At 38.2% G+C, this 27,683-nt stretch overlaps 1 protein-coding gene and 1 long non-coding RNA gene across 9 annotated transcripts in view; both read right to left on the bottom strand.

Moving 5' to 3' along the window:
• nlgn1 (neuroligin 1) overlaps window positions 1-27,683 on the bottom strand; it is a 393,533-nt gene that overhangs the window by 256,811 nt on the left and 109,039 nt on the right. The gene's annotated exons all lie outside the window — the stretch shown is intronic.
• LOC148970440 (uncharacterized) lies at window positions 12,879-16,265 on the bottom strand. Its single transcript, XR_016148480.1, has 4 exons — window positions 15,908-16,265; window positions 14,852-14,980; window positions 14,279-14,367; window positions 12,879-13,544 (listed from the first exon to the last, which is right to left on the bottom strand). It is a non-coding gene; the product is annotated as an uncharacterized LOC148970440 (long non-coding RNA).

Here is a 27,683-nt window from a genome sequence, read left to right as displayed (position 1 = left end):
TAGAGATCTAAATAGTGCAGAATCCTAAATATATTCTTAAAAGTTATCTTTATACGTAGCATTTTTAATACTCTTCTACTATATTATTATATCAGCCACCCAAATTTTATGTTTTATCAACCCAAATTGGAGGCCCGCTAATTCAATTTATGAACACCCACTTGACGTGAACCATCATGACAAATCCAGAATAGTGCTTAAAGTTAAAGATAAGTTTGCAAAATATTCATGTGACCTCTGATGTAACATTCATTAAACCCAACTCAAAATGTAGAGATTGTGATAAGGATCGAGCTCTCATACAGTCAATAACACTCTGATCCAGAATTATGCATGTGCATAACTGATGCTGTGCTGCCCTGCAGGTAGAAATGATAAGCAATCTCACTGCATCTAATGACCTATAAGCATATATGGGTCTGCGCAATAAATTATTCATCTGACACAATGTTTAAGGTTCACTTCTGGTTCAGCGCGACCCCATTTTTACACTAAATCCAGAAACAACATTTTGGACAGCACCCAAATGTGAATGCAGGGAGACCTGTGGGGGTGTAAATGTGGTGTGGACTTGTCAAGGAGAAGGAATGACTCCAGAATGAATAATTCAACGAATAAACAATAGCTCAACAGAACAGCCGGACTTTAAATATATGATTTCAGCCTATGCTGAGAGCACATTATAGTATTTTCAGTATTTTCCGACTCAGAATGAGTTAGACTACAATCACTTGTAATGATATAATGATCAAATGCATGTGGAATTGTCGCGGACCTCTGTCGGCGGTAAGATTAGAAGATGTACCCAATACTGCGGGAAAGTGCCTCCTGTAGCCCATTCTACTAATATATCAATCCACTGATCCGAGGAAATCTGCCATCTACAAAGAACTGTGGTTTTCTCCATCAGAGATGAAGGGAAGCCTGAATCAGTGCTTTGAGGAACAAAAGCTGGACTTCTGCTAATTGATTTTAAAATGGCAGTGGGTAGAAGAAATTGTGAGAACTCTCACAAAAAGAAGGCCAGGCTAGAATTTGAGCTATAAAACCTAATTATACCCCACAAAAGCAGTCTGTTCCATTTAGATTAAAAAGAAACCCAGAGCAATAACAGCCATGCCATTAACAATTAGTCTCCACTGCACCTAATTAGACAGAGGAGATAAAAAAAATAAAAAAAAAATAAAAAAACAGGTTCTAAATTTATACCGTTTGCCTCGTATATTCCGTGCGGCTCGATACACTGTGCAAATTGCATCTAAAGACCCACAGCATCCAGGGACGGTTCATGACTGGCCATTGAGTAGAAACACAAAGCTCTATCTACTGCTTAATGGTAATAAACTTCTTTAGCTAAACTCGAGAGAGAGGTTACAAATGGCCACAGGACCCCTGAGGGTAAACATCCCTAAATGGTTATTCATTCTATTCTACAGAAAGTAGAGAGACACTAAATTGGGGAATATATGTCCAATTACACTTTTGCTAATGCCTGGATTCTGCGTACTTCACTGGGCTGTGATATGGGCAGTGAGCTCTCTGTTGGCATTACAAATATTTCAAAAAGGATTAAAAATGACACGAAACAGTGCTAGCAAGCCATTTTACTTTCATATTGAGGTTTATTTAGGTGAAACAGGATGTTCAAGAGAGGGAAAAAATGATGATATGAATATGCAATTGTTTGAATGGTGAAAAGTGATCTCTCAATGACAGGTGGTTGAATAGGCTAAAAAAAATGAGAGGGCTTGGTGATGTCAGCTGAAATTGTAAGTTGTTTCAGAGGAGGAGCAAATGCTAAGCCCTGCCTTAAAATGGTTCTGATCAATCCTGCAACCACAACTGTTATAATCTGCCATTTTTCAGGCTAGATTTTACTCTATATGATTTGTGGCTGGATAGTTTTTACACAATTTCACACACAAAAAAAGAAGAAAACGCACAACAACAAATATACAAGATGGATGGATGGATGGATGGATGGGGCTAAAAAATGAGAGGGCATGATGGATGGATGGATGGATGGATAAGGCTAAAAAATGAGAGGGGATGAATGGATGGATGGATGGGGCTAAAAAAATGAGAGGGGATGAATGGATGGATGGATGGGGCTAAAAAATGAGAGGGCTTGGACGGATGGATCGATGGGGATAAAAACTGAGAGGGGATGGATGGATGGATGGGGCTAAAAATGAGAGGGATGGATGGATGGATGGATGGATGATGGATGGGGCTAAAAAATGAGAGGGCTTGGATGGATGGATGGATGGATGGATGGATGGATGGATGGATGGATGGATGGATGGATGGATGGATGGGGCTAAAAAATGAGAGCTTGGATGGATGGGACTGAACACTGAGAGGGCTTGGATGGATGGATGGATTTCACACACAAAAAAGAAAAAAAACGCACAACAACAATATATGAGATGGATGGATGGATGGATGGATGGATGAGGCTAAAAAAATGAGAGGGGATGGATGGATGAGGCTAAAAAATGAGAGGGAATGGATGGATGGATGGATGGATGGGGCTAAAAAATGAGAGGGCTTGGATGGATGGATGGATGGATGGATGGATGGATGGGGCTAAAAAATGAGAGAGATGGATGGATGGATGGGGCTAAAAAAATGAGAGGGCTTGGATGGATGGATGAAGGATGGATGGATGGATGGATGGGACTAAAAAATGAGAGGGATGGATGGATGATGGATGGGGCTAAAAAATGAGAGGGCTTGGATGGATGGATGGATGGATGGATGGATGGATGGATGGATGGATGGATGGGGCTAAAAAAATGAGAGGGCTTGGATGGATGGATGGATGGATGGATGGATGGATGGATGGATGGATGGATGGATGGATGGGGCTAAAAATGAGAGGGCTTGGATGGATGGATGGATGGATGGATAGATGGATGGGGCTAAAAAATGAGAGAGATGGATGGATGGATGGATGGATGGATGATGGATGGGGCTAAAAAAATGAGAGGGCTTGGATGGATGGATGGATGGATGGATGGATGGGGCTAAAAATGAGAGGGCTTGGATGGATGGATAGATGGATGGGGCTAAAAATGAGAGGGCTTGGATGGATGGATGGATGGATGGATGGATGGATGGATGGATGGATGGATGGATGGATGGATGGGGCTAAAAAATGAGAGGGCTTGGATGGATGGATGGATGGATGGATGGATGGATGGATGGATGGATGGAGTTTTTGAAACAACATGCATTACTGAATCGAATAGAAACATGTATTAAGAAAGTAAATAGTCAATTTTGATTTAATGCCGTCTTCAAAGTTAATTCCCCTTTGGAACCAACAAGCCATTTTCCTTCTAAAATGCATCCATAAAAACTAGAGCTGGAAAATAAAGAGTAAATACACTGCACTGCTTGTAATGACATCAAAGAATAAGTAAGTGGTCTCCTTTGAAGGACACTGTCATAATGTTAAGTCCTTTTGGATTTGTGATAGGCTTAACGAAATATAAAAAGCACTGGTCAAAAGCCAAAGTATTACCGTATCCAAAACAATAATGAAAAAGCACATGGACTGGCCAATAGGCCATTCCATCCAGCCTGTCAATACAGCATAGATACCAATAAACCCTATTACCAACCCCCCGCGCTTAGCAAATAATCATAAGACAACCCTGCAGTCCATTTAAAGGCCAACAAATTAAACAGAGAGCCTTTACACCCCTTTCCTCATTAAATCCTAAAACCTTGTAAATGTTAAAGAGAGTGTTGCCGGGTATAGCGCACATGCTCCCATTATAGAACGTATTGGTTAGACCACCGGAAAAACAGACCGTAAAGCTATCCCATCGCACACCTTGAGTGGCCTTTTTCTAATTGGCAAGAGATGTTGCCAGATTGCCTGCCTAACTTTCATTTAGCATCTCGCTAACCTTCAGACTGCTTTGACCTAATATGACAGGATTTTGCATTGACGCTTGGCAGGGAAACGCCTGACATGGCTGTGAAATGTATGGCCATATGGAATTTTTGGACTGGCTTTGGAACGTGCTGTTGGTACACTTCCCTGCACGGCAGTCTCCCATTTTCTCCTTTCCTGCAGGGCATATGACACAGCTTGCCATTTTTCGACGAAACTGGCCACTCTCAGAGGCGCGAACGCAAAGGCCGGATCGCTCTGCCTCACCCTCGTCTTACAACGGGGTGACGAATAAGTCACCTGCTCTAATCTTCCCTGCTCCTACCCTCCATTTGTCCACGTCCCTTCCGTAATAAGGCCCCATTTTCAGAACCACTTAGTTGTAGACACAAATGAATGTGGCTCACTTTAACAAGGTAAAATGTGTTTCTACTCATGGCTAAGATAGAGGGCCAAAAATTCTGAAACGATTCACATTCCTCCCACAGACGTCGAACGGTATTTATGAGTAAACCACACTCTAGAAGTTTATCTTTCCTGTCACAGTTTTTTTAAACTCAATAAGCTGTAAATATTTAATGACTACGATGCCCATCTGCCGTCACTTGGAGTGTTGCAGAGCTCTCTATATTAATAACAGTTGTATATAATTCAGTTTTAATTTATTATTTTATGTCTTTTACAGACTTATATAAAGGGGAGAATTAGCTCTGCATGATATTGGAGGAACATCTGGACACATCCAAGGTGAACATTTAGGTCAAAGAACTGTGAAACGTCTCATTAAAGACAGTAGGGTTAAACCGGTTCAGATACCGTAGAAGAAACTCCTTAACACACCCTGAAGACAAAAGGTTAGCACACAAACCGCTAGGTCGCATTCACTTTAATATGACCCTGTGTATCTGCACTAGCACTCATGGTGATGTATTCTAGTTTCTTAGCTATCGCTGCTGAGTAATTAATATCTGTCATCGTGTCTATACAATCTCAGTACCCTTCTTCACATTAACAAAAACCTTAACTAATTGACTCTTGACTGGGATGATCACTGGAGATCAGCTAATTACCTTTTAATGCATGAATACCGAAAAGTCATTAAAAGTGGCTCAACCTAGCAACTAGCACCATGAGACAGATGTGGTGGTGTTAGAGTGTCAAGGCCTCCTTAATTACACACACTTGAACTCTCTGCCAAGAATTTATTTGCCTCTGAAAGTGGAAAAAGAACTACGAGACATAACTCGGCTATAATTTAATATTAAATCAAAGGAAATTAAATCTAACAGCATTAATCCTTTATGATTGTAAGACGTGGCGTTTTCTGTCTAAGCCTGGTAGTGTTTACATACTGCAAGTACATTCGCAGCATTTGCTGAGGCAAGAATTGCTATTACGACCACTCAGGGTTAGGGATCTGAATAAACCGATAACGCTGAAGGCTCGTTCACACCAACAACGATAACTATGATGGATGTCCAAATTCACAGTAATCACAAAACAGTAGGCGAAAAGTTATCAGATGACCTACTACTTCTAGATTCCGAAGCACACATTCAATAGGCACTTTACCACTCCATAAGAGGATTTGTGAACTGTAAGAGTAGTAAGAATTGAAGTGAACTAAGAGTATTTCGAATTCAGCCTAAATAAACTGTAAAGAATTTTTTTTATAATTTATATTCAGGTACAAAACAGGGTACCCCTGAAAAGCTTTCTTAGCCAACAGAATCATGTTTTCTGATCAAATCCTGCACCTTGCCTAGCCGTGCCATCACGAAAGCTTGACATTTTCATGCATTTTTATGCATTGCTGTTTAAAAACAAGTGATTTTAACAGTTGAAGTGTAATAAGCAGTGAAAGAGAAATAATTCTGTATATGTGTATTCTGTCTAAGAGACGCGCACACATAAAGCCACTGCTTATACAGCAGGTAAATACTGAACCTTCTTTTTTTGCAGCTTTATTGGGTTTGAACGGTCAAATACACATACTTATGTGTCAAAATGGCCATATTAAAAGGATAGTTTACGTGTCTCTGGTAAAACTTTACAATTAGGTTCCATTAGTTAACATAAACTAACTAGGGCTGTCGCGGTTCTGGAATTTCCCTTGCGGTAATGTTGAGTGGCTCAATAGCGCGATATGCGGTATTACCGCCATTTCTTTATTTATTTAATTTATATGTATTTGTAGCTATATAAATAAAGTCTAAGATGTGGAAAAAAACGAGGACATTTTGAGTAACCAATGTAACCGAAACTAAACAGCATATGCGCATTGAAAGACTTTCACTCAGCGTGCATATTGTTATGACAACGGACTTTGAGCGAGTCATTGAACCGCTCATTCAACGAACACGTTTAAAAAAGCTCATTCATTAAAAGAGATGTAATGAAACAAGATGTTAATTATTTTTAACTTTGAGATTCAACTTTTTAAGTCTCAGCTGAGCAGCAATGCGTCACATGGGCAACGCTGAAGCTGATGCTTCACTTATTAGAGACCAATATAGCATTGATTCAATGCGTGACTCACTGATTTTATTTCACCGCGGCTTCCTTGTGTTGTGGGATGCTGACCAGCGCAGCTGCTGACGCGCATTTATGGGAAAATACCCATGAAAAGAATGTTAAAATGATGATGCGACAAATATTTCGCTTCCCTTTGACACAACAAGCTTTTCTAAGACAGACGCAGGCAATTGCACGCGCTCTGCCGATCTCTCTCATTCACTGTCTTTGTGAAACCGGTAGGCTACACATCACCATGATAAACAGTCTTGTTATCATTATGAACTTGTTTAATATTCAATACACATGCATTAAGTGCAAAACAAGAAAGCTATAGCCTTATAAAAAAAAAAAACGTGAATATCGGTTGCTGCGGTTACGTGCAATCCTCTGCGGTTGACTTGTCAGAAGCGCGGTACTACAATATTGCGATTATCGTGACAGCCCTAAAACTAATCATGAACAACATCTCTGTTCAGCATTTGTTAAAATTTGTTAACGTTAACCCACACATGTACTAATGCATCAATTTACATTTAACAACACTAGATAGACATTAGATAATATAAGTTAATGCATTAGTTAACATGACTTAACCATGAACAGTGCCTGTAAATAGCTTTACTGTTTTGTAAGGCTGTACATATTTATAGTTTACGTAGCAGTTAACACACACTAAGTATGAACATTTCTAACTCACCATGTTACCCTAAATGTAAAAATACAGTTGTGTACCTTATCAACACTCTTTCATATATATAAGGTATTGATTTGTTGGTAAACCAACACATTCTCATGCCAAGACGTCATCTAACTGACGCTTTTGACCATACGTCAACATCCAGCGTTTTAGGGCACCCTTTAACGTCAGTTAGATGACGATCCTAGGGCTTATACTTTGTTCATACTTAGTGTGTGTCAAATGCTACATAAACTAATGTAAATATGTACAGTTAATCTTACAAAACAGTAAAGCTATTTACAGGCACTGTTCATAGTTAGTTCATGTTAACTAATGCATAATGTTATCAGTAACCAGACAGTTTCTGGTCTTATTGACTTCCATAATAGGAAAAAATATACTATGGAAGTCAATGAGACCAGAAACTGTTTGGTTACTGATATTATTCTAAATATCAGAAAATCGGCTGAATACATTCGAAAATGCTAAAAACCCAACTGTTTCACTCTGTGGGAGTGGTAAAATGAGCCTATTTCCCAAAAAAGTGGAGTATCCCTTTAACTAACTAATGTTAATTAACTGATGATGTAGATATAAACCTTATTTAAAGCAAAATTAACTATTTTGCGATATTGCTATTTTTTGCCAGCAGGATGATAATGCAGACAAAAAGAAAACCCCTTACACTAAAGCCCTATTTGCATGGGATTAGTATTACCTAGGGACCACGTGTGAATTTGAAATTACCCACCCACATCTGAATTTCGTGTGGCGCATTTGCACGGGATAAGCGAAGCCTGTGATTGTACTCGAATATACTGACTTATCTCCCGGATATGCAACACAGTCTCATGAAAGTGCGTATACCACGATTGTCATTTCTCGTGGCATTTATACGCCAAAAATGTTTTTTGCGTGCATATGCTACGCATTGAAAACCCCCTGGGTAGGTTTAGGGGGAAGGGGGGTGGGGAGTTCGTATTTATTATACGCCAAAAAGTGCGTATTATATGCACGCGAAAAACGCGTACCATATACACGCAAAAACTAGTTTCGGCGTATAAATGGCATGAGAAATGACATTCGTGCTATAGATACGAACTTTCATGAGACCGGGCTCGGATATGATGTCATTAGGCTATAGCTTTTCTTGTCGTTATAATGTCTAGCTGTATAAACAGAAGAATTGTCCTTACCGCATGCTGCTAACATGTCATTCATCTCCATCTAATCCTTATTTTTGTTTTTGCTCTTCTGATTGTATAGCTTTCTCTTTCTGCAAATTGTATAGTTGTACTAGCGATATGACCCCACACCCAAAATACTATAAAAACACTCCAACTCAGCCTCTATTCTTCACGAAAGATGGATAAAAAGGCGCAGATGGCCAAATCACAGAGATGTCGATTCGCACGGGACTAATATTATCACTGGACCTCGGTGTTCGGCAAAATATAGTAGGTAATTTGCGGGGGAATTTTTACTTTACAAATTACAGAAATGGCCAATTCGCATGGGATTAAGATCACAGACAAACTCCGCAATTATTATAAATTACTACAGGTCACCAAATAGCACTGATCCCGTGCGAATAGGGCTTAAGAAGAACTTGCAGAATATCACAGAAACCTGAGAAGTGGGAGATTCTGAATGTTTTTTTTTTAGATTTTACCAGTAATCAACTACCCTGAACACCCTAGCAACCACTCAGAACACCCTAGCATTGTGATGCTAAGTTTTGCAACAATTCTTCAACAAGTTCTTCATGAATAAATAAATACATGAATAATCAAATATGTCAATGTCAGTAAAAAAAAGATAAAAGAAAACAAAATTCTGGATGCCAGTCAGTTTCCCAGTAAACCACACATGTTGCCAAGGAAATTGAATCAGAAAGTCCTTGATTATGACATTTTCTTAGTTCAAAAATTCAGCACATCCAAAGACAAACACAGAGGTCTGTTTGGTCTAAAAATGACCCTCACCCACCCCCATGAAACCATCCAAAGTGAGTTTGACCTCGGCTACCCATCAGGCAGGAATATAATAGATAATTTGGCCAGTAAATGGCAGGTATTACTGCAGTTGTCTCCTCTCGGAGGCATATGATTTAGAAAGACACTCATGTAATAGCTTTGCAAATTTCCTCTGCCATCTCTCCACGCTTCTGCACATCTGAGATGTTGGAAGAAAGGTGAGAAGTCAATGACTATCCATCAAAACATCAATCTCCATTTATTCTCCTCTCAGCTCTTAAATACTAAACACGGTGACAAACGCCATCAAGTGTGCCAAGCCCCCCGGGGACCCCAACACACTATAGTCAAGCAGGTAACGCAGGAAGGCCTGTTACTGTATGTCAGTGACGTCTGAGACGGTAGATTTTTTACAATATCCACAAATCTGTTGCGTTACTTATACTAGTGAAGAACAGAGCATTGAGCAGAAACAATGATTCTAAATGTAAATGGACTGCATTTATATAGCGCTTTCACAGACCCAATGGCCACCAAAGCACTTTACATATTGCCCCCCATTCACCCATTCACTCATACACTGACGGCAGAGTCAGCCATGCAAGGCGCCATCCTGCTCGTCAGAAGCAGCTGGGGTTAGGTGTCTTGCTCATGGACACCTCGACACTTGGTAAAGTGGAACCGGGGATTGAGCTACCAAACTTCCGGTTTGTAGACAACCAGCATGAACCACTGAGCCAATGCCGCTCCAATCATGTAATAATGAGCTCTTGTATATTAAGGTGATGCAATGTTCGCCCAGTAGTCCCAATGACTGGCTGAAAAGCAAATAAGTTGGCAGATTAAACGTTCATTCAGTCAGTCGACTACGGATTCAAACAGTTGCCAGTGGTTTTCGTGTGGTCTTAAGTCAGCATTTTGTGGGACAGAACAAAACTACAGGGGTTGGACAATGAAACTGAAACACTGGCCAATGTTGGAGGTTTCACATCTATATGCCTGGCGGCCAATCTTCAGAGTGAAGCACGGGTGGATCAGTGATGGTTTGAGCTCCAATATCATGACAATCCTGATTGTATTTGATTAACACGACACTGCCGAGGACTACCAAACCCTTCTGGAGGATCATGAGCACCTGATGCTCAAACCGCATGATCGTGCACCAACACACACAGCAAGACTTTTGACAGAAGGGTTTGATGAAGATGAAAGTAACTTGAACATCTCCCATGGTCTGACAGTCACCAGATCTGAATATTATTGAGGTGTTTTGGAGGAGCGAGTCCACCAGCATCATATAGTGACCTGGACACTGTTCTGGAAGAGGAACGGCTCATAATCCCTCTGGTCACTGTGAAGGACTTCTATCTGTCAATTGGTGCTGTATTTGGATGCAAAATGAGGCCCTCACCATTCTAACAAATTATTGTGTTGTAAAACCAGGTGTTTCAGTTTTTTTGTCCAACCCCTGTAAGCTCTCCACAAAAAATGATTGTTTCCTAAAATGTGAAACGGACAATCCTGGAAATTTCTAAAAGTGTTAAGAGTGCAGACATAGTTGTGAAATATAAAAAAAAAATAATAATAATTATTATTATTATTTTGCTTGCGTGACAGTAAATTTGTCCAGCCCTGTTAAGTCCCTTATAGAGTTAGTTTATAGTGTATGGTATCTTATGTACAGTGCACAAAGTGCATACTTGCACATACGTACACTCTCTCAAGTAAATCTTAAAGCTGTACTTGCAACAAATGACCCAGTCATGTGATAATAAAGAATCAATTAGTTTCCAGGTTGTTCCACTATGAAAGCTCCTTACTATGGTGCCCAAAAAGTTTGTCTAAATAGACAGCCAACAAGTTTTTTTTCTAGTTTTAAAGAGTCTAGGGCTGTGTGCTAAAATCGCCTCCTATACCCTAAAGGGGAGGGGGGAGGGTCGCACAAAAGGGGTAATCCATCGACCGGAAGTTGAAGCCTCGCGGGAGCGGACATCTTGTAGCAGAACTTGACTTGCGTTAGCATTCCCATTGACTCCCATTCATTTTGGCGCCACTTTGACAACGAATAACTTTACATCTGAGGCATTTGAAGACCCCGTTTGTCCTTTATTTATTTCTAAAGAAACATGACAATGTATAAAAGGCTCCATTACCTTGTAGCTTATGTTATGGCCCCGTAGAAGCAGTTTTAGTGAAAGTAGGCTAACGATTGCGTCATACCCACGCGACTCTCTGTCACACAGTAGAAAGATTAACGTATGGACAGGAGGAGAAGCTCGCGCGCAATCGTGGAAACGTGGAGGCAAAATGACAAAATAATTAATCAGAATACCTAGCAAAAGTGTCTCCTGCTCCTCGCTCATGGACAGCTCCTACTCACACTCTCCGCCTCTGCAAGTTTCGGAAGGGAATGATTCAGATTTCCCCTGCCACAGCACTAGAAGACAGACGGTTTGCTCTCGTCACATCTACGTTGTCAAGCTCTGTTTGAGTCTGCGCGTCAGGGACTGAAGTGGCAAAAAAAAAAAATACAAAAAAATAAAATAAAAAAATTCGCCAAAAACGGGCTTCAATCGTCTCAATGGAGTTCCAATGAGATGGCTCTGTCCATTTCTTTTACTGTCTATGGTCGCACACCATGTCTAGGACAACTACACCACGCCACGTCTAGGACAACTCCAGGTATCGCACACATTCTAATCGCGCGAGCTCAATTTTGAATCAACTCCTGGTAGAAAAGCTGCACGATATGTGAGTTTTAACTTGACTTATTATGTCATGTTGATTAAATAGTAGTGTTTGAACGTTAATCAAGTAAAAGTGTTTATCGGGTTAAGTAAGTGTTATTTTGTTGTAATGTTATCCGTTGGCTAGGCAACTACGTCACATAATACAATAGTATTTATTTAGCTATCGTTTAGCTAACCCGAGTGAAGGTCCTGAACGGTAGTTGGACTCCGCAGACAGACGCCGAATGGCGCCGCCGTTGTTTGTACACTCATAGAGAATAATGTGTTCAAATTTTAAAGACATGGCACTGCGCGACACGGCACTGCGCTTCTTGTTCGGTGTGCGACCCCCTTTAAACAGTGCATTATTTGAAGGGATAGCCATTTGTAGATAATAGCCATAATGCATCACAGCTATCCATTTTCCAAACCGCTGGTACAATGTGGGTACAGCGTAATATCATCCAAGTATAGACCTTATGCACCAGAGAAACGTGGGCGCCGTCATCTTTAGAATATTGTCTTTGAACTTCCGGTTTTGCGGTCGCTCTGTATTTCTATCGCATTGCTGTCGAGGAGTAATTAGCTGGTGAAGTGGATTTACTTATTGTAGAGTTAACAAAAGTTATCATGTGCATTGTAATGTTTATCATAAGCATTGTAAAGCAGATGTCTAAACAAATGTCGACCGGGCAATTTTTTAACGAGCAGTTAATTCATACCTACACTGAAAACCCTAATAAGTTGATTTAACTCAATTGATTTGAGTAAACTCGTTCCCTCAATTTAATTGAGTAATGAGAACTCCCAAAACTTGCATAGTTAAGTTTACTTAACTTGGTAGTTATGTAGACTTGACTTAAATTGTTTAGTTCACCAAACTTGACGATTATTTAATGTACTTAAACAATAAAGTTCACTTAACTTAGTGTTAATATCAATTGTACTTGTATATTTAAGTAAACTCAACATGAAAATTTAACTGTAATTTTATTTCAAAATTTTAAAGCTCATATTTTTGACTGTAAGCTGTGTGCACACTGCACTTACATAAAACAATGAACAACATATTGATCCTTTGAGTCTTTATTGACCAAAATTTCAAATGGAAATGAGTCACACCCTGTACATAAATGTGGCAACAGTATCCAACATTAAGTAGTGCACTATCAATTGTACAACTCTGATCACTTACACATTACATTTAAGTCTCAAATTTTTGTAAATGTACTGAACATGTACACGTAATGTACATTGTTTTTACATTTTACTTGTTTAAGCGTTATGAAATCACAGCAAACTAAGTAAAGCATAGTGACCATAGTCAGTGTCTTTGACCAAATATTCGCACAATATTACAGTACTGAATATATCTTCTGCAAATCATTTGTAGAACATTTCTCAGAGTGGTGTTAAAGTCTCACAGTGACATTTTTTAAACAAAAAGCTGGTTTGCCAGAGACTGCAATTTAGGCTTGAGAGAATACTGTCCCATTGACATTAGCACACGCTGGATTGGCAAGTGATTTGGGGTAATTCCGGTCTAGTGCGTAGATCAGACCGAAGAGGAGACACATAGCCTGTGGGAGGTCCTGCGTTTTTTCAATCACCACTTGTCCTTCAAGTATTATTCCAATCGTAGAAGTTAAATACAAGGAATTGGGGGGCTGAAGTTCAGTGTCCTCAAATAAGATGCCCACTGGCACATTAAGGATGGAGTTGCGATGATCAGACACCTAGTGAAAAAACAGACATAAATAGAGTATTACGATCAGGAATCAAATGTTTATGAATTCATGTTTATCAGAACGTGCACTAGATCTATTAAAAACACATAACACTAACCTTAATCCCAAATTATATGGACAAGTATGCATTTGACTTTATGAAAATGTACATGTTTCCAGCAAAGACAATACTTTTTTTTTTTTAAGTATGCAGTATAAATTACATTTATTAATTTGAAGACCACATTGCCACATTTGTATTTTAATAGTTCACCCAAACATGATAATGCACTCACTCTCAGGCCATTAAATATATAGAGGAGTTGTTGTTTTGTTTTTTCATCTGAAAAGATTTGGAGAACTGTAGCATCACATCACTTGCTCACAAATTGATCCTCTGTAGCGAATGGGTGTTGTAAGTAAGAGTCCAATGAGCAAACGTGTGGATTATTGTGATGTTTTTATCAGCTGTTTGAACGAGTTTGAGCAATTGTTCGCTAAAGATTATCAATTTGTGAGCAAGTGATGTAATGCTAAAGTTCTCCTAATCTTTTCAGATGAAGAAACAAACTCATCTTCATCTTGAATAGTCTGAAGGTGAGAACATTTCCTGCAAATTTCAATTTTTTGGTGAACTATTGCTTTAAAATCAACATGATTTTCAAATGCTTGACAAATGCTTAGACTAATGGGAGCACAGGTGGTTATTTTAATGTAAACAGGTGAAGAACAGATCCACTTACTAAGCATGACTTGAAGAAAGAGTCACCATCATCTCCAAGCATGATAGTTTGTCCTCGAATCCCAAGGGTTCGGACCTCCGTTGGCTGGGCTGATTTTAAAGGAAAACACAAAATTGCATTAATGCCAACAACTAATCAATATATTTGAAGAATTTTTATACAATTAAATGCTGACAAAATTAAATGCTTTTAAAGGGATAGTTCCCCCAAAATGAAATTTCTGTCATCATTTAGTCACCCTCAAGTTATTCCAATCCAAACCTGTACATTTCTTTGCTCAGCTGAATACAAAGGAAGAATACATTTTGAAGAATGTTTGTAACCAAGCAGTTTTGGGCCAACATTGACTTTTACATGCTTAAAAAAAAAAAAAATAATAATAATAAAAATACTACGAACATTAATTGTACCCAAATCTGTTCAATTACAAACATTCTTCAAAATATCTTCCTTGGTGTTCAGCTTTAACAAATACATGTATACAGGTTTGGAACACCTTGAGGGTGAGTAAAAGTTATCCTGTTAGTTATTTAAATAAGACAAAACCTTTATTTATTATTAACCATTACTAACCTTTATTTGATTTAAAACGTTAGCCAAGTACTGACCAGGAGTCCCCCTTTTGGCTGTAAAAAGGTCCATGAACTGTATGTTCTGTAGAAGTAGAAATCCAGTTTTAGGTTTTTTCTGTTGAACGCAGATCTGAGGGGAGATAAAGACAGATCACATAATCACATTAGTGTGGACATAGAAATGCTTTAATTAGGAAACAAATGTAGAGGCTAAGAAATATTTTTAACACGTTAAAGGAATAACTTAGACCACTCAAAAATGAAAATAATCAAGTAGGCCTACTCATGCTCAAACAGTTTTGTGCATGGTTTTGTTTGTAACCAAAAGTTGCTAGTTTGCATTGACTATAGTATTTTCCATATGATTAAATCTCTTTAATTAACTTATTGGTGACAAGCGTGACGAAACATCACTAATTCGTCCTAGCTATAGTAACAATGTTCTTAAAACTTATCATTCTCAGTCAATCAGAAATGTATCATAAAAATATTTGCAATTAACGTTAAAGTTACTAGTAAAACTGACAAAGTTTGCCCGGGAAAAATCTATGGGAAAAATAACCCACATGGTCTGTGCAGTAGCTGCCATGTTCTTTCTTGCACGGAAAAAGATCATCAAATGTGTAGCTAACTTATCTCGCTAGTAAAATAAGAAATAAGCTGTTGACATTTCAATAATCATACTATCACAAAGTCAAGAAGAAAATACCGTTAATTGATGTCGAGGTTGTCAAAGTTTGACCAGAAAAAAAGAAGAAAAAAAAAACATCACTAAGTTGACTGGTCTAAAGTAACGTTAGGCTAAGTTAACTATGATCTTTTGCAGAGAAATACACGATTACGCAATTGAACTAATAAATTAAAGAATCGTTTGATATCGCAGTTATCATATCATCACAAAACCATCGATAAAACGTTATGTTGGAAAAGTTTGACCAGGAAATATTGTAATTAACGTTGCCTGCGTTCTCTTTTAACCGTGCAAGGATTTAAATAAACATATTTCAGAGATAAAAAGTCATACAAAATAACTTTATATATGAATAATTGTACTTACCGAGAATGTTACACAAAGAAAACCTCCCGTCTTGAGATTTGCACTTGTGTCAGCAGCAGCAACAGACGATGCGAAAATTTTGAAATCCACCAATTAGTGCATTAGTTTTCTTGTTGCCAGGCAGAACTGCTTGCGTGGCCAATCGCATCAGAGGAAGATCAGAGAGACATTTTAATTAAACCGATTTGAAATGAATTTGATTTAACGTTAAACATAATGCGTCGTCGCTGTATTTCTGTAAGTTTGTATATATTTTTTTTCATTGATACTTGGTTGGTGGCTGATGTGAGGAACTCTTTCATGCATTTTGGCACGTGGCATACATGTGCACGTGAAATGCATGAGCAAGTATTTTGTTTGTTTTATTGTTCTGTACATGTTGTTTACTGCATAAAAAAGTGAAGTGAAAACTGCAACCCACAGTATTAAAAAAACACTTGAATACAGATATTAAAGTTTATTTATGAAGTTTAAAGTATCAGGATTTTTTTTGTTTTAAATAAACGTTTATTTCCACTACAATCAATAATTGTAAAATGAAAGCCATTTGTTTTCTGGTAAAATAAGAATGACACCTTGCACTTGAAGAAAGCATGTATGAATGTATCATCATTTCACAGTTAAGAAATTTGTGAAAATGACCTTTTGTAAGTTTTAATCATTATTTTGAGTTCACTGCACTTGGAATCTTAAGTTTTTGTATTTTGAAGGTAAATTAGTTATTTGAAATTATATTTTTGAGTGACCCGGCCAAAATGCACAATTTCAAGTAATGTTTAGTCAAGTACACTTGATTGTTTAAGTAAAGACAACATTAGGGTTTACAGTGTATGCAAGATAGCTGTGAAAATACAGACCGGAAGTCAAAAGACAACGCTGAAAAGGGGCGGGGCTACATAAGGTCTATAAATTCATTTTTAATGTATTAATAAATTGTTTAATAAAGGTTTATACATAGTTTCCATGACAGAGCTCAAACTATGCAGCACTTCCGACTCTTTGTCCGAATTCGCTCACTCATTTAATTCACTACAAATTTACTAAAAAGGGCAAATTGACGCAATTCAAAAAAAAGTGTAGATGGGAGTTCTGTGCGTTATCTACTGACGACGTGCAAATGAAGGAACACAGGTGCATCCAAATCATTTCCACAATGACCAACGCAATCTACCAAGAGCAGCTCAAATTAGTCTGGTTTAAGACATTTGGGCATTAAATAATGCTGCAAATACCAGTAAAGTGACTAGAGCAAAACTTAGTAAATCACCTTGCTTGATTCATTTAAATGATTGGTTTTCAAATCAAAATTTTCATTGTGTGTCTTTAGTAAATGCTGAAAAGTGGACCACATTTCTAGGACCCTAGTTTTTTTATATATATTTTTTTCTTCTTTTAGTGACAGCGCCATCTATGCCATTCTACTTCAACAGCGAGGACACCTGATTCAAATTCCAAACAGATACAAAGACTACTGAAATTATTATTATTACTATTTTTTTTAATAGCCTTTATTTATAACATAAGAGCGGGTGAGGCCATTTTTAACTTGAGTGTGTGAGGCTTTGGGTGTCAGCAGTTATTACTTAGCTGTGCAAAACAGTTCATTATGCTGCCGGATGTTGTACTTCTTTTCAAATGACTTTAATTGATTAACATACTAATAAACAATTTGTACTAATTTGTAGCACAGTCGTTTTTAAGTTTTCTGCACTTTGTTAAGTGTGTCACACATCAGATGTGAAGTGCCATTAAAAATAAATAAATGAAATACAGAATTGAAAAGTCACTGATACAAAACAGTATAAATTGCTAGTATTCCAAGGGTCCTACAAATGCAGTCCTGAAACTGCAGCCTCCGAAAGTGCAGGAATACCCTATTCCCTCATGGGTGTTATTGTTATTGTTAACAAAAATTCAAACTATTAAACTTGCATTTCTGTTGATTTAGATAAAGCTGGCATAAAAAAAAATACAATTACTAGAGGACTCTGCCTTGACAACTAACTAAAATCTGTTTAATTTGACGTACTAAGCAGCTTCCATTATGATATCTTTGTCCATACCACAAGGATATTAAGCTTTCATTCACCTGGAACATTTTAAAAATATGGGTAACACTTTACAATACTTTACTAATACTTTATTAAAATCTTGTTAACATTAGTTAATGCGCTGTGAACTAACATGAACAAACAATGAACAGCTTTATTATCATTAACTAACATTAACGAAGATTAACAAATACTGTAACAAATGTATTGCTCATGGTTAGTTCATGTTAGTTAATACATTAACTAATGTTAAATAATGAACCTTATTGTAAAGTGTTACCCAAATATGCTTTGGAATAAAATAACATCCTTTACAGTAAGTTTCCTTTGATGAAAACTTACAGATCACCAGTGATATTTATACATGTTGAACGTGGGAACATTTCTAAAGCTTTTACACACCGGGGTGCATCAGTGCAGAGCCATTTAAACTTTTCAGTGTGCATATTTAGTCCACAGCTTTACAAGCACTGCTCCATGAGGTTGGCGCCTATGAAAAGCAAACAAGCAGGAGGATGCGTTAAAGCCTCCAGCTCATCTGTGGCTGGCAAGTTTGGAAATCATCACATGGTAGCAAATGCTATAATCTGCGTTTCCCCCCGTTCCCCACCCTTTCACGTTCTATCAGCACAGACCACGTCCTGTGAATACATATTTGAAATGGAAGCTGTTAGCATCTGGGAAATTTCAGATGTAGCTTTTATCAGGAAAAATACCAATTAACAAATCTTTTCACGGCTTTTCCGCAATCGGAAACAAAGACAGCCCGGCGAAATTAAGTGCACGTCTCTGTGGTCAGGGACTGATAAGAGACACAATCCGAGAGACGGCGCAAAAAGAGAAACGGTCACAACACACTGACAACACTCGCAGGCTCAGCCAAAACCACAATGACTCAAATTACGGCTCCACAAAATGTTGATGGCTGGCGACTCGGGGCATATTTCAAATTCGAAGACAGGGGTAGACAATTTGGAGAGGTTGTAATGGGATGTGACCATTCTCTTTTTTACAGTTTTTCAGGAGGAAGGAGGAGCAGAATTAGCCAAGCTTTTCATGAGGGTTTCCTAAATGCCAGAGTGCTGGTTAATCAGAAGCAACGGTTCAGATCACTGACAGATTTAGTGTGGAAAGCCTGCGAATGGCTCTAGCATAACGTCTTACATCAGTGGTTTCTGATGCCAACGACCCTTAAATATTATACAAAGACAGCAATATATTTGTGTGAGAAAACATTATAATAAGCATAATTATAAAAAAAAAAAAAAAAAAAAAAAAAAATCACCCTTTATATTGTTATTATACTAAAAGTTATAGCAAATCTGAAAATATTTACTTCTGTAATAACATGTTAACTGGCAAAGATTGCCAACATCCCCAGATTGTTGTTTACATTCACTGCACATCATTACCTTGACAAACTGTCAAAAAAAAAAAATCTTGAAAGCATTTCTTGTTTTTTTACCCATTAGATATAAATATTGTCTTGTAGAGGATAAACTCTACAGGAGAAAAAAATGTTTATGCACAACATAAAATACTGTAAGAGTCACCCCGCTGTATTGTAAATGCACACGAACAAGAAGATGACTATAAACAGGCAGTTTTTAATAAATCCATAGCTATATCCACAAAAAGAGAACAGCAATCCAACAACTCAACCATAGATGAATCCTGACCGCAATGAATAGAAACAGAAACAAAGGAACACCACACCAGCAAACAATGTGTTTTAACGGATCCTTAATATTTCAGGATATTGAACCGAATGATGAATCAAATTAACAACCATGATAACAAACCCGACTCCTCAAAAACAAAGTCCAAATGGTTTGAGACAATCACTGATAGGACATTAGAGTCATTATCATTCTTGTTTTTTTCTCTCATTAGAGCTAAAAAAGCTAAATAAATAATAATCAATTAGAATCTCTGGCTTGAGACTGTGAAAATGTACCTGGTCTGACCCTTGTGTGTTATGTTCTTTCTTGCTGCACAGGTGGACAGAAGGATCCTGTGTTTGTTCCAGCTCTGCTGATCAGGGATCAGGTGGCCTTTCTCACAGTGATGGGGCACATGATGCCCAAATTACAAAAAGAAACAGCATTCTGGAAGCTTCCCAGGCCATGCATACTAGGTAACCCAGAGTTATCGTGATCGAATATCATATCATTTTAAAAGTAGTGTCCATCATGTCTTGGGACTCATTTTTCATTTGTGCCTATGTGGGTTCTAAATTTAGCATGCTATTATTGAAATTAGTAACTGAAAAAGGTAATTGTGTCTTCAACATCTAACTTTTACTTTATTTTCTCATAATTGCGACTATCACTATTGCGCATGTACTGTATGTCTCACAATTGCGACTACATATAGTGACGATTTCAAAATTACACATTTATTTCTAATATTTGCAACTTCATCTCTCAAAATTGTGACTATTTCAATCATGACAACTTTCAAAATAGTTTGAGCATGTTGTTGAAACTGGAAATATTAATGCATTTGGTAATAGATACACCGACACGTAGCTGTGAGCATGTAAGATATGCTGCTGCATAAATAGAAATAAATCCTGTAGCAGATCTAGGCAGGTGGAGGGTTTCAGAGCAAACAGTGAACTAGGCGTTGGCTGCATAATCAGCAGAGGCCAATCAGCATGTGCCAAGCGGTAATGATGCGATTACTTGCAGATTACATGTAAAGGGCCGCCTGCGCCCTCTAGAGCTTCATGACTAGTTTTACTTGTAATTGTGACTCTATCTAACAGTGATGCGCGGGTTGATCCGAAATGAGCGGGTGCCTGCGGTCACCCGCGGTTACGGGTCATCCAAAAATGTTTTTAATGATATTCGGGTCGCGGTCGGTCGGGTCGTTTGAAAAAAGATGCCAATTAAACATTTGTATTAATATAGTACTAGACACAATTTTTGATGAAATATACAGCCCTACACATTATTGGCTTAATAACTGGCACGAAGATTACACACAAGCTCAGTCTAAACAGTTCTCAGATCTATACTGGTGATTCGAGAACCGCTGTTCCTGTGCGTTCGGTAGTACGCAGTATCTATGCGCAGTATCAGCTGCTCGTGCTCATCACTTCTCTCAACAGTGGCACCAACATGTCTCGGTTCAGTGAACTGTTGGAGTTACTGAAGTAAAATATAATTCAGGATATTGATTTATTTCGATTCGGAGGGACTGTCAGGTATGTCTGAAAGTGAGTAACTTTAGTAACTTCTGGATCAGCACTGACGCAAGACGCGAACTGTTTCGAACGATTCAGTTCGATTTAGTGTACTGGTTCGACCGGTTCACTAAAAAGAACCGGTTCAAATGAACGATTCGTTCACGAACCGGCCATGTCTATGATCACTAGAGTCTGCAGAGAGATGGAGGCGGCAAGAGAAAAGGTGAAGACTGGGGAGTGGAAGCTCCGCAAATACACAAATAGAAAGAGTAAAAGTGTGGGAGACATTTGCTGAAATAATGAAAGATGATGACCAAAGTGCTGGCTTTGCCATTGTTATGTGTAGGCGTACGTCCTCTTGCGATGCTGTGTTGTTACACGTCTATGGCCCAATAACGCTCCGATGAGCATTTACTACTTTTAAAAAATGCGGTCAGGAAGCGGGTCGGGTACAATATTTTTTTTTACTTTTTTTGCGGTCCGAGTTGCGGGCGGGTAGTTGAAAACGTCGGTCGGTTGCGGATTGTTTATACATTGACCCGCGCATCACTGCTATCTAACAACTGTGATTTTAGAACCCCCGAAAGTATGCCTATATTTAGCATATAAAAATTGCAACAACATAAATAAAAATTGATTACTTAGAGTCAAAACAGTATCTCAAAATTATAGAGGGAATGCATTGACGTCACTTTCCCGCCGGAACAACGCTTCTCAGCCTGACTGAGTGGCAAAAGATCTGCTGCGTGACTGTATTTAATAGAGGAAACTGCGAAAATGCGACACCGGGGAAATAAAAGCAATGTAGACCTAAACATAAAGAAAATTTGTCTGTGAACACTTTAAATAGAATATAGATAGGTCTAAATCCGGGTGATCACTAGTGCTCAGATGTTTTCTAATGACCTAACTAAAATACACTCAGCTTAAGGATTATTAGGAAAACCTGTTCAATTTCTCATTAATGCAATTATCTAATCAACCAATCACATGGCAGTTGCTTCAATGCTTTTAGGGGTGTGGTCCTGGTCAAGACAATCTCCTGAACTCCAAACTGAATGTCAGAATGGGAAAGAAAGGTGATTTAAGCAATTTTGAGCGTGGCATGTTTGTTGGTGTCTGAGTATTTCACAATCTGCTCAGTTACTGGGATTTTCACGCACAACCATTTATAGAGTTTACAAAGAATGGTGTGAAAAGGGAAAAACATGTAGCAGTCCTGTGGGCGAAAACGCCTTGTTGATGGAGAATGGGCCGACTGATTCAAGCAGATAGAAGAGCAACTTTGGCAGAAATAGCCACTCGTTACCACCGATGTATGCAGGGGTATATATACATATGCATATATATATATATGAAGAGTTCAGATGCAAAAGCCTCTAAATGCCATTTGAAATTTTCTTCTTTAATGATGATTTTTATCAAACTTGTATATTTATGTTCAGTAATTTCACTTAAATAACAATTAATAGGTAATTATCATTGCCATTTAAGTGAAATTACTGAACTTAAATATACAAGTTTGATAAAAATCATCATTAAAGAAGAAAATTTCAAATGGCATTTAGAGGCTTTTGCATCTGAACTCTTCATATATATATATATATATATATATATATATATATATATATATATATATATATATATATACACACACATCCTGTATATATATATATATATATATATATATATACACACACACACACACACAGACGTATCATATCGTCCAGCCCTAAAACTTTATTTTTTGGGGGGGTCAGTATTTATTTTTTAATCAGTATCAGTATCAGTATTTATAAAAAAAAAAAATCCAATAATGCAGAATATGCTATGATAGATATTTAATTGATGAGTAGTTAATATATATAACAATACAAAACATGTGGGTATGGTTTTACACCTAAATTCAGCATATTGACACAAAATGATAACTGCAAATCAACCTTTCGCCGACTGGAGTCCATTTGTTTCTGTGAATTGCAGCGATCCAATTGCTCCTCTTTCTATAGCAGTCTGTAAAAATATACCTCCGATTTTTTCGTCAAATCTAGCTGTACAGTCAATCGCAAAGCTCTTTCCCACTTTATATGCGTTGTGTTTGTTTTTCGCGGCATTCATGCTGAAAACAAATACAGCTGCTCAGTCTTTTTGCCACTCACTGTGAGTAACTGCAGGCACTCCGGCCGACGGTGACGTCACGCGCATACCCTATATACAGTGTTACACACAGAGCACATACAAAAAAATATATCAAAACCGTTACTTCTCGTAATTGCGACTTTATATCACACAATTACAACTTATCACATGCTAGAAAATGCAAAACAACATTCTAGCAGTCACCCAGCTCACTACAGCAAATGCATAACAAAACCAAAGTGGCAGACAAGAGAGTTTAACACCACCATGAACCGCTCACAATTTCTAAAGAAAATGTAAAAAAAAAAAACAGAAAAAACTAGTTGAAGCCTACCATCAACGTCCCTCGAGATAAATCTAACGTGGATAACACTTCCTACGACCGCTCCTCACCACTGTGAACACCTACAAACAGACAACAACAAAACGCTGCATCTCATTTCCAACAAGGAAGAAAGAAAAAATGTCAGTCTGACATGAAAAAGCCCCACATTCATGGGGCCTTCAACACATTCAGCAGAGAAAACACCGCTTCATTGGTGGAGATTGAAAGGAAGCAACTTCCTGTTGAGGGCTTTTATGGACTTATGGAACCACATTGAGAGGAACACTCCTCAATTCCCCTGTCCTAAAGTCAAATATATTTCCATATTTGTTGGAGTTGTAATTAATCCATTCTCTTTTTGACCGAAAACACAAACGGCGTTATTATTATTTTTAGATCTTGCCTTACCACGTGTCTTCTGATTATATTAATATTGATGGTGACACACTGCTGTTTTGGCAGTGGAAGCCTGCAGCTACAATCTGTCAAGAGCCGTGGTGGCATGAGACGGCGTGTCTGTGCTAGCCTTTCATCACTGCTGCGTCTTCTGTGGCTAGAGGACTGCGGAGGGGGTCCAAACCGCATGGTCGAGACACGCCGCTGCTCCACTGGAGCGCTCTTAAAACAAAGGGATAACAGTGGAAGGGAGCTTGTCACACCCGACTCCCAGGACAGAGTCTCTGAGTACCACGTTCCCCCTCAAAGTGTCTCTCCCTCCCTTATTTCTCCCCCCCCCCACCCCCCCACCCCCCCGTCTCCTTGTTTCCACGTTGCTGACTGTCATACTGCACCATGTTGCATGATAAATACTGAATGGAAATCAGCAGGAACTGCAAGGCGTTGTCTGAATATGAAGCCTGTGATTACATTCCAAGAGAATCTGCCGTGTGATGTAAATGAACGAGAACTGAAACAGAAAATATTTACAGTAACACTGACCTCAAATAGTTTCAAATGGCACGTTTAAGGTGTTCTTTATTTATCTTAATTAAGAAGACAAAAAAAGGGTACAATTCTAAAAGGCAAGATTAGAGAATATGCCAATAGTGTTGCATATGAAAAGCAATTTTTGACACATATTTGCGAAACAATTATGAGATTAATAGTCAAAACTGACATGAAAAAGGCAAAGTTATGTGATAGGCCTAATATATCATACTTTTGACTTTTTACATCAAAATGGTGACTTGATATCTCATTATGTCAACTCTCTATCTCATACTTAATGAAAAAAAACACATTATGAAAAAAAAACAACACCATATGTAGATATTACATTAAAAGTTTGATTTTGAAAAATCAAGCTTTTAATGCAATGTCTACATATGGTGTTTTTTTATGCTTTATGAAAAACCATGTGTAAATTCATGTCAACACCATTGCTGAGTATTTCGAAAATGGTCTCGAAAACACAGTTTGAATTTGCTGATATTTCTGACGTCACAAACTACCCTGTAACCAATCAGGTCAACGTGTGATCGTCAACGAGTGGATCTCTGAGCTGGTGTGAGTGAGTGGAGGCGGGGCTTTTTTTTTAAACGCAATGCTCCTTTCCCCACAAATTCCATACCAGCTTGTATTGATGATATAAATGCTTGGATGACCAGTAATCTCAAACTCAACACTGATAAAACAGATCTACGTCTTATTGGCTCACTTCAAATTACATCCCGTTTCTGTGTTGACAATGTTAATATTGCTTTGAGTTTTGGTTCAACCTTCCACCCCTGTCAAAAACCTTGGTATAATCTTTGATTTCTCTCTTTCCTTCCTTCCATACATCTACTCACTCACTAAAACTGTCGTCTTTGACCTTTGTAATATTGCGCGCTTACATCCATTTCTGAATCTCAGCGATGCTGAGACCCTAGTTCACGCTTTCATCACTTCACAGCTTACTCCAATTCTCTTTCCTATGTCTTACCCAATTCATCTATAAATAACATCAAAGAAATCTTCCCACATTACTCAGATTTTTCGCAGACTTCATTGGCAACCCGTTTGCTTTTGTATTCAATACAAGACACCCCTCATCACATTCAAATCACTGCATGGACTTGCCCCCAACTATATTTCAGATCTCATCCATACCTTCTCCCCAGTTCGCACATTTAGATCCTCTGATACCAGTCTGTTAACAATCTGTAGGCACAAACTATCATCGTTTGGTGGAAGGGCTTATTGTACCGCTGCCCAAACTCTTTGGAATTCTATTCCCCAACCAATCTGCAACCTTTCATCATTACACGATTCCAAAACCCACTTTAAAACATATCCTTTTGCTACTTGTTTCCATGACCCCTAACTATAGGATCTGGTGTTTATGTATATGTCCCTCTATCTATTATGTTATCCATCTAAGTTGATTTGGATCATTTCTATGCCATGTTTCATGTTTATTTGTACTTTATTGTAAAGCGACCTTGAGTTTTCTGAAAGAGAACTGCGAACTAAAGAAGCTATTTTAAGGCATGAAGATTTTTTTTAAAGGGGTGATGAACCGAGAAATCAAATTTTCCTTTTGACATCCAAGAGGTCATCATATTATAAGAATATCCTGTAAGCTTCAGAACTGAAAACGGCCTTATTAGTCCAATAAAAGCTTTTATTGACACCAGGCTCAGGAAATTACTTATTTTTCAAAGTGGGGAACTATGACGTCAAAGAAGATCAACGCCTACTTTAACGCAGCCGGTTTAGCCCCGCCCACCGATTCGTGCATTACGCGCATAGCTAAATAACATACCCCTACCTCGTGATGACAAACCAGATCAAGCTACCGAGCAAAACAAAATATTGTGCAGTGCCTGGTCGTGGAAGACGACAGTCGCTGCATGTGCGTCCTCTGGATTCCGATAGGAATGGTTAAACTTTATTTTTAATGATGTTTCAGCAGATGAAGGTAAACATTGTCCGTCTGTTCGCTTCATTTCACTGAGGATTGTTTTGTAAACAAGACTGGATTTGCAGACCAATTAAGATTAAAGAACGGTGCTGTGCCGTCTATATTGGATCTGACAGGAATTGTGCAACACACGACTCTGGGTCGAACATGTATGGGCGAATCATTCCGGTCGCCATTTTACAACATTGGATGTTTTCAAAACAATTTCCTCCACGTGTATCGATGGGTGAGTCGAAACTCATTATAATATTCAAAACTGTTATCCACTCACAGCAGTGGGCGTTTACTTCCAAGTCTTCAGTGTGAGACGCCCATATAAACCGAGCGTTTCCGAGCTAAGCTCAAAACTAGGGTAGAAAATAGTCTATTAGTTATTCATTTTTATGTTTTTGAATGCAAAATTCAAGCGAACGTCATAAGCCCAGAAAGCCGACGCCGACGAACTAGCGCTGATCAAAGCCGACTGTGTTGTTGCTTCTCGTCCACTCTCGTTGGGGTTAAAAGCTGCACTTGAACACACCGAGAGAACTACAGGCGACTGTCAGCTATAATGTGTTTTCAGCGCCTACGTGTAATGAGCCAACTGTCTATTTCTGCAGATATATTAGTCTATATTCGTCATTCAAAAAGGAAAACCGACAAGTATAATTTCAGTTTAGCCATTTATTTAATGTTTGTTAAACTATTTAACATATCGGCTCAAATTTGCTGAGGGGATTTAAAGCTGTTCCCTTTTACTGGTGATTAACTTTTTCATTTTTACTTCATAGCCTTTTCTGTTGGTCACATATTTTACAATTGCATGTGTTTTAACAGCTAGATCATGTTGCTATGGAGGTAGTTCTGTTCACTCCGGTAATATAATCGTTTTTGAATGAATAAACTCCCTTTTAAATCAATATTTTGTGTCAAATTATTGATTTATTTGGTAGGTAGCCATGTTATAAGTGGGAAAATGTATAGCGAGGCGGTTGTTACAGCGAATACAACCGGCTGATCAAGACCCCTCTTCATTAGAGTTTGCGGGGTTGTATTCACTATAGCAACCGCCTGGTTATACATTATCCCTTTATTTATTTATTTCTATGAGGACTGACAAGACAAAATAAGGACTGTCAAGTGTATTTAAACAGTGCAGTACACCAGCACTATGATTTTTGCAG

This window comes from Pimephales promelas, chromosome 21 (genome assembly GCF_988280905.1).
Source record: "Pimephales promelas chromosome 21, fPimPro1.hap1.1, whole genome shotgun sequence".
Classification (NCBI taxonomy): Eukaryota; Metazoa; Chordata; class Actinopteri; order Cypriniformes; family Leuciscidae; genus Pimephales; species Pimephales promelas.
The sequence above is the reverse complement of the archived record's forward strand: the minus strand, read 5'-3'. Positions and strand labels throughout refer to the sequence as shown.